We start from the raw sequence: 7,334 nt of genomic DNA, 5'->3' as shown, positions 1-7,334 counted from the left end.
GTACTATCGACACGTGTCCAAGGCCAAACGGGAACATAGATCATCTGCACGTACACTTCAGAATCAATCACATGTTTATTTGGTTTCCATAAATAACCCTCCTTCTCCTATAAATGGCAAAAATAAGACAGGTGGTTGCCTCTCACATGTACGCGCACCTATACATATGTAGATTCTTATCGCTCCCAATACATGATCCCCCAGTGCACGTTTAGTGCATATCTAATATTTTGACATGTGGCTTTTTCAAATCTAACAACCAAATTTGAATGTCGATATTTCACTCCTCTCAACCCTAACAACCTCTCTTCTCTCTCCTCTTTCTTGCACTTCTATCTCTTGTCACCACTCCTCCTGACCTCACTGTGAACCTCTCCCTCACTCCTCTCACTTTGCCGGAGTATCCGTCAGAGACGGCAACTAGTGCCACCATATCTACTGCTTACCCTACCGTGGAAGAAGAACCCCGCCGAGATTTTTTCCCCGTCGAAGAAGATGAGCCTGATGCGAAGAACACTATTCTGATTTAGGAAAGTAAGGGTTCTTCTGATCTGAATTGTGGTTAACTTGAAGCTGTTGAGTTCTCTCTCTGTATTAAAAAAATGAAATACGGATTTCTTTCCAAATCCGTGTTGCAAAGAAGAGGAACCCTGTTGCGAAGGGACGAAATTTTGCTGTTACACCAGTAGTAGGAATGTTCCTGCTACAAGTCTGGCAGCCAAGGAAATGGGATCCTAAGGGGTATTTTAGAAAATACAAAAACCTAGGAGGGTATTTATGAACCCAAAGGGGAAGTGAATTATTCCATTTCCTTGGCTGCTCGCCTTGTAGCAGGTGTAGGCAAAACTATGGTCCAAGGATCAAACCATGGTTCCCTAGGGAAACCAATTACAAACCAATTAGGGTATTGCACGCTCTGGGTTATCCCATGGTGTCCCATGGGTGCCCCATTTTAATTTTAGGGTTTCCCATGGTCGCCCATGGGAACCCTGGTGCATCCCTAATAGGGTTTCTGCTTCCCTCATGTGTCCCACGCAATTATAGAACACATTAGGGACAAAGAAAATACATCTCTAGCCATCACATGGCAAGAGGGATCCATCCCATACTCGAATGCGTAGCGGAAATAAATCAATTCGAGTTTCTTTCGCATCCCACAAATATTAAACAATTAAAACAAAGGAATTAATCAAAAACTGCTAACCTGGTGAGCCTCAAGTGTTGCTCCTCCAATAGACAGTGATTCTTCCTCCAAGAAGGACTCCAAGCAGACAGATCTAAACCTCCAATGGTGCTACTAAGGTTCTCCAAGCCAATCCGAATATTTCTCCAACCAGATCTAGGTTTCTAAAACCTTAGCTCTCAAAACTAGAGAGCAAGAAGAAGAGATCACAAGAGAGAGAGAAGGAGACCCAAAACGTGGGAGGGGGTGGCTGTGAAAAACGTGGAAGCCTGTCTCCCTCCTGCGTTTTGGGTTCTATTTATAGATGGGTTTCTAAAACCCAAATGGGAAGAATCCCTGTGAGAGTCTGACACTCTCTCTCCTAATTTACTATATCTGTTTATCTTAGATAGCCTTTATCTGTTTATCTCAGAATCCTTAGCTTGGTGAAGAAGTAGAATCTAAATAGGGAAAGTATTAATTAATTACTTTATTTAATATCTATGGATAATTACAAATATCACCATATCCATTAATTAAATAAAGAACCAATTAAAATAGAAAATTCCAAATAACTCCCTATATGATAACAATTTATCATTTATAACCCCCCCACTAATCAACACCATCATTATGGAATCTAGGGCATGTACACATGTACTGTCAAACCCCAATCCATAGTACATGTCTATATACGAGCGTCTGTGCATCTGATCGGGTCCCGTAAAAACTCGACAAAACACTTTGTTCAAATAATTATAAATAATCTATCATTTTATATAAAATAGAGTTTTGCAAAACCATTTCCAAAACGGCACTAGATCCAGATTCTGATCCGATCATACACAGACAGTCTCAATCTTGGTGTTCCCCAATCGGGCAATGGTGACCATGTTGGATAACTCCTTCACTCACAAAGTGTTCACGCATTCCCAGAATACCGGCTTTGACTCGCTTGAGTCTCAGTCATTGATGAACCAAAGAATGCGGTCACACTTTACAGCGACAGGGTTTCCTCAGGCATAGGGTGTCGGTGACACATGTCTATCCCTTCCTACATCTGGCAGTAATACATAAGGGAATCGAGAAAGTAGACTCTTCGCCAATGCACACATCAAACATGTGAGCACTCGCATTCGTACCCAGACATCACATGTCTAGACATACCCAATGCGACGGCCATATAATAAGGGTGCCTAGCTCAAACCCTAGCCGTGACTACCATTTTAAGTAAAACTTATGGACACATAATGCTCAAAAAAATTATATCGCATGTGACAATATCAAACTAAAATGTATAAATGTTCAATACAAAGGTGAACCGGGTTGAACCGGACCGAACCGGGTTTGATGGACACACACTTGTCCAACAATCTCCCACTTGTACATCAAAGCCAATTCCTCATACATTTTAAACCTATGCCCTCCATGTGTTTCTCAAACACTCCTAGAGACAAACCCTTTGTCATGGCATCAGACACATTTTCAGTTGTGTCCACTTTAGAGATACTCACGTCGCCCTGCTGGATAATCTCTCTGATGAGGTGATACTTCCGCTGCACGTGATTGTTCCTCTGATGAGCCCTAGGCTCCTTAGCTTGTGCAATGGACCCTCTGTTGTCACATAACAGGGGAATGGGGCCCTTGACAAGGTCAGGGACTACCTCCAAATCTGATAGGAATTTCCTCAGCCAAACACCTTCTTTTGCTGCATCACAAGCTACAAGGTATTTTGCTTCGGTAGTAGAATCGGCTGTAGACTTTTGTTTCACACTCTGCCACACAATGGCACCTCCACCCATTAAATATACCATCCCAGACGTGGATTTTCTGTCATCCTTGTCAGTTTGAAAATCCAAATTTGTGTATCCCAATACTGACAACTGATTAGATCCAAAAATCAAGAAATATTCCGTAGTCCTTCTCAAGTACTTAAGGATATTCTTGACAGCACTCCAATGCTCGCGTCCAGGGTTAGATTGATAACGAGTTACCATACCTACTGCATAGCAAATGTCTGGCCTCGTACACAACATAACGTACATAAGACTCCCTACTGCTGAGGCATAGGGAATCCTCTTCATCTCTTCAATGTCCATCTGAGACTGAGGACATTGAGATCTGGAAAGACTAACTCCATGTCGAAAGGGAACACTTCCCCTCTTGGAGTTCTCCATGCTAAATCTAGCCAAGACTTTGTCTATATAGGTAGCCTGTGACAAGCCTAGCATCCTTCTCTGGCGATTTCTTACGAGTTTGATCCCAAGGATATAGCTAACTTCACCAAGGTCTTCCATCGAAAATGTTGTGGATAACCACTGTTTTACTGATGAAAGAAAAACAACATTGTTACCAATCAACAATATGTCATCTACGTGTAAAACAAGAAAACATACTGCACTCCCACCGATCTTCTTGTAAACACATGGTTCATCCATGTTTTGATCAAAACCAAACGATTTGATTAGTTAATCAAACCTGATGTTCCAGCTCCTGGAAGCCTGCTTCAGTCCATAGATGGACCTCTGCAACTTGCACACCTTTTTTTCTTCCTCCAAGGAAGAGAACCCCTCTGGCTGTTCCATGTAGATTTTCTCTTGAAGGAATCCATTTAGAATACAGTTTGCACATCCATCTGCCAGATCTCATAATCAAAGTGTGTAGCAATAGCCAATAAAATCCTGATAGATTTCATCATCGCCACTAGTGAAAAAGTTTTCTCATAGTCTATACCCTCTTTCTGAGTATAGCCCTTTGCCACTAGTCTCGCTTTGAATCTTTTGACCTTTCCATCTGCGCCCTTCTTACTCTTGAAGATCCATTTACACCCAATCGGCTTAACGCCAAGTGGTGGATTGACTAGAGTCCAGACCTTGTTGGAATGCATCGAATCAATTTCAGAGCGCATTGCCTCAGGCCACCTAGTGGCATCAACATCCTTTAGAGCCTCAGAGTATGTCATCGGATCATCATCCGATTCAACCGATACCATGTGGAACTCTTCTACTGTTGCCTCTTCAGTTAGAAGAGTAAGCCTGGTGAGTGGTCATACAGTCCTCCCACTGCGTTGAGGTTCTTCAGGTGTTGGTATTTCAGCGGGTATGTCAATTGGTCTCACTTTTGGAAGTGACGTTTATGGAGCTATCTGATAGCTCCTTAATGACTATTGGTTCGGACCTCTGGGTCATCATTTCTTCCTCCAAAAATGTGACGTGTTTACTTACAATGACCTTTTGGTCAACTGGGTCATAAAAATAATCACCTATCGTGCCTTTGGGGTAGCCTAAGAAATAGCATCTCCAAGTCCTGGATTCCAACTTGTCTGTCTATTGCTTTCGCACATTTGCTATCCAACCCCATACCCTAAGGTGTTGAATACTAGGCTTTCGTCCTTTCCATAACTCAAAGGGTGTCTTAGATACAGACTTAGATGGAACCCTATTCAAGATATAAATCGCCGTCTCTAAAGCGTACCCCCAGAAAGACAGAGGCAGCTCACTATAAGTGAGCATCGTCCGGACCATATCCAATAGAGTTCAATTGCGTCGTTCGGATACACCATTTTGTTGTGGTGTGCCTGGATTAGTTAGTTGACTAACTATCCCATGTGATATGATATATTCTTTAAATTCATCCGATAGATACTCCCCTCCACGATCTGATCGTAAGAACTTGATGCGTTTATCGAGCTGTCTTTCGACCTTGGCTTAGAATTCTTTAAATTTATCAAAGGCTTCTGATTTCCTATGCATCAAGTATATATAACCATATCTAGAATAATTATCGGTGAATGTGATAAAATACTCATACCCATACCTTGCTAGTATGTTTATGGGTTCACACACGTCGGTGTGTATCAACTCCAACAGATCTGTGGCTTTAGCAGCTTTATTGCTAAAGGGTTTCTTGATCATTTTTCCCTGAAGACATAACTCACAGGTGGGGAATGGTTCCACCCTCAGACTCTTTAAGGGCCCATCCCTCACCAATCTACTGATTTGGCCCAAGTTAAAGTGACCTAATCTTAGATGCCACATGTATGTTAAGTTCACTGGAGCTGCTTTCCGTTTCAAATCAACATTTGAAACAACATTTGTTCTAATAGGGCAATCTAGGAAATACAAACCACTTTGCATATAACTGGATGCCACAAAGGAATTATTAAAACAAATAATTAACTTAGTATTAAAGGAAAAGCTATACCCATTCAAAACAAATTTTGAAACTGAAATAATCTTCCTCTTAAAAGAGGGTACATAATAGCAATCCTTTAAAACTAAACAAGCAGAACTAAAATTTAGAATAAAAGTCCCCACAGCCATTGCCATGGTCTCAGCTCCAGTGCCCATCCGAAGATGCACCTCATTTCTTTTCAGGTTCCTTGTCTCCTTGAACCCCTGTAAATCATTGCAAATGTGAACAGTGGAACCACTATCCACCAACCAAGAATTGGTCGATTCAAGAGACAAATTAGACTCATAAAGAACGTGAACATCACATGTACCTTCTTTAGCAGCCTCTGTTTCATCTGGCTTCTTGTCTTTCAAAGTTGCCAGGTAAGCACGATAGTTCCTTTTCCAGTGACCCTCCTTCTTGCAATAGAAGCACTTGTCTTTGCCTTTATTACCAGACTTCCCACCCTTGGTTTTTAGGGTCTTACCCTTACTTCTCTTTTTCTTCTTCTTCCCAGTTGAAGAAGGCTTTGCCTCAGTTGCATTGACCTTAGCCTTATCCTTTTTCAAGAATGCTTCAGCCTCTACTAGTGTGTTAGCAAGCTCAGTAAGCTCCATCTCTTTGTCAGACATCTTGTAGGACATCTTAAAGGGTGCATAGGCAAGGGTGAGTGACTCCAAGATCACATCGGTCTTGTATCACAGGCTGAAATCAGTCCCTATGGATTCCAATTTTTCAAACAAATTGATCACTTACATTACATGATCCATCACTGAAATCCCCTGGGACATCTTGATATTGTGGATTTGACTCACCACATCAAAATGGGCGTGTGTCAGCTGCCTGTTGAACAATTCAGCAAGCTTATCCATCTTAGCCCCAGCAGTACGTATATCCTTGATCGAGTCTAGAACTGACTTTTTCAACAATCTTAGGATATAAAGCGATGCCTTGGAATCCCTCATGAGGAAATCCTGCATCTCTTCATTTGCCTCAAAATCGTTCGAGTCGGGTTGAGGAAGAACTTGTTCATCTAGAACTGTATACAGTCCTTCAGCAGTCAGGAGCAACTTAATGCTCTGGTACCAATCGACATAGTTTGTACCGTTAAGTTTGTATTCGCTAATAAGTGTCAAAAGGTTGGAATTAACGACAGCCATCGTATAATAATCTACAGATGTACAAGTAAAAACCATATGCTAATTAACAACCATTGAAAAATAATTGAGCACACACACATCAATGGTCTTTCATGATTTGAGTTTCCCTCATAACCCAAAAGATGAATTGGATACTTACAACCCTTATATGCATAACTTACCCCGTCGTGAATCATTATACACACCGTGGTAGTGTGGACTAAGCTGTCCGACTCATAGGCTTCCAATATTTTTGGCCACCTGGGTGTCATGTCCAGATCCTGTCGGCTGACATACACCCAAGTCATGTACTTACCTATTGCATTAGTTAGAATCATGGAATCATGAAAGATGGTCCACTGTCGCAGTGCCCTCTCACTATCCATACCCTAATGTATCTAGATAGAGGTAAATATAGATAAATGTGTGACAGAGGTTCTGGTAATGTCCTATCGGCTTATGTAGATTCATGTCACACACTTTCTTCATTTATCTTCAATAGGAGGCCATGGACATGTCTACCAATTAAGACTAGTCCATATCATACATGTATTATGATCAAAGAGGGATTGATTAACTCTCACAAATCATGGATTGATTTAAACAACATAATTAATCAACATTAATTAAAAGTGATTATGGGATGACGGCATTTTTATCAGAAGTAATTAAAGAACCTTCCTAATAAAAATAAAACTAATAACTTTGGATGCATTTATCATACCATGGATGCCACGCCTCGATCATCTCCTCCGCCTGATCACGTCTTTAAAGTATGTGACTTGCATCTCCATAAGCTTTGAGCACCACATGTGGATCACCATCAACATGCCCTGGGAGTCCTAGCTCCTCTAAAATTA

Source organism: Telopea speciosissima, chromosome 2 (genome assembly GCF_018873765.1).
Source record: "Telopea speciosissima isolate NSW1024214 ecotype Mountain lineage chromosome 2, Tspe_v1, whole genome shotgun sequence".
Lineage (NCBI taxonomy): Eukaryota > Viridiplantae > Streptophyta > Magnoliopsida > Proteales > Proteaceae > Telopea > Telopea speciosissima.
This window is presented reverse-complemented; position numbering follows the sequence as displayed.